The sequence below is a fragment of the Panthera onca genome, chromosome X (genome assembly GCF_046562875.1).
Source record: "Panthera onca isolate mPanOnc1 chromosome X, mPanOnc1 haplotype 2, whole genome shotgun sequence".
Classification (NCBI taxonomy): domain Eukaryota; kingdom Metazoa; phylum Chordata; class Mammalia; order Carnivora; family Felidae; genus Panthera; species Panthera onca.
In genome coordinates this window covers 103,794,242-103,795,417 of record NC_138357.1, presented here as the reverse complement: position 1 = coordinate 103,795,417, position 1,176 = coordinate 103,794,242, and the positions used below count along the sequence as shown (strand labels likewise).

Genomic DNA, 1,176 nt, shown 5'->3' with positions numbered 1-1,176 from the left:
TAATTTCCTATAATATATGACTTTGTTTCTCCAAAGAATACTGTTGATTAAGCAATATCTTGAAATGTCTCCACTTTATCAGTTAGATAGTGCCGTGAAAATGCAGCATACCGTAGCGCCCTGAAATCCAGTGAGCTGAAACAACCGTCATTTCCCCTCGCTTACACATGTGAGGTTCGGCTCCGGGCTGGGTCATCTGAGTTGGCTTCACACGGGCTTGGTGCCACTCTGCATCCTGGGTTCGGGGACCATCTTCTTCTTTTCCTGGTACAGAAGCGCCCATCCTGGGTGGGTAGAAACACAGATACCTCTCAACAGTTTGGCTCAAGGGCACCTGGCTGGCTCAGTGGGTAGAGCATGTGACTCTTGATCTCAGGGTTGTGGGTTCGAGCCCCACATTGGGTACAGAGATTACTTAAAATCTTTTTGGGGCGCCTGGGTGGCTCAGTTGGTTAAGTGTCTGACTTCGGCTCAGGTCGAATTCACGGCTGGTGAGTTCGAGGCCCACGTCAGGTTCTGTGCTGACAGCTTAGAGCCTGGAGCCTGCTTCGGATTCTGTGTCTCCCTCTGTCTCTGCCCCTTTCCTGCTGGTGCGTTCTTTCTCTCTCTGTCTCTCTCTGTCTCTCTCTCTCAAAAATAAATAATAAACATTAATAAAATAAAATCTTTTTTTTTTTTTTTTTTTTTTTTTTTTTGTAATTTTGTCTCAGGGCACCCGGGCGGCTCAGTCAGTTAAGAATCAGATTCTCGGTTTCGGCTCAGCCCCTGATCTCACAGTTCATGAGTTCAAGGTCCACATCGGGCTGTGTGCTTGCAGTGCTGGGCCTGCTTGAGGTTCTCCCTCTCCCTGTCTCTCTGCCCCTCCCCTACTCACGCTCACTCTCCGTCAAAATAAAGAAGTGAACATCAAAAAAAAAAAAGCCTCTCCAGAACTGAATGGGTTATAGCAACAGTCAATTATTAGCTGATGACTCCCATGGTTGGAAAGGTGGGGCTGGGCTCGGCTGGGCATTCGTCTGCTGGTCTCTGAGCTCATTCCCACAGTTACTGTCTCCCGGGGAAGTTTGCTAGGGACCGGTTGGTCTGGGATGGCCACACTCACCTGCCTGGCACCTGACAGGGCATATATGTCTGGCGGTGTGGTGCGGGCTCGTCCACGTGCTGGACATTCAGGTT

General features: G+C 49.6%; 1 non-coding gene across 1 annotated transcript; it reads left to right on the top strand.

Annotated features, from left to right (window-relative positions):
* The first annotated feature begins 332 nt into the window (after positions 1 to 332).
* Positions 333 to 405, top strand: TRNAK-CUU (transfer RNA lysine (anticodon CUU)). The gene has a single exon. It is a non-coding gene; the product is annotated as a tRNA-Lys (tRNA).
* Positions 406 to 1,176: the final 771 nt, after the last annotated feature.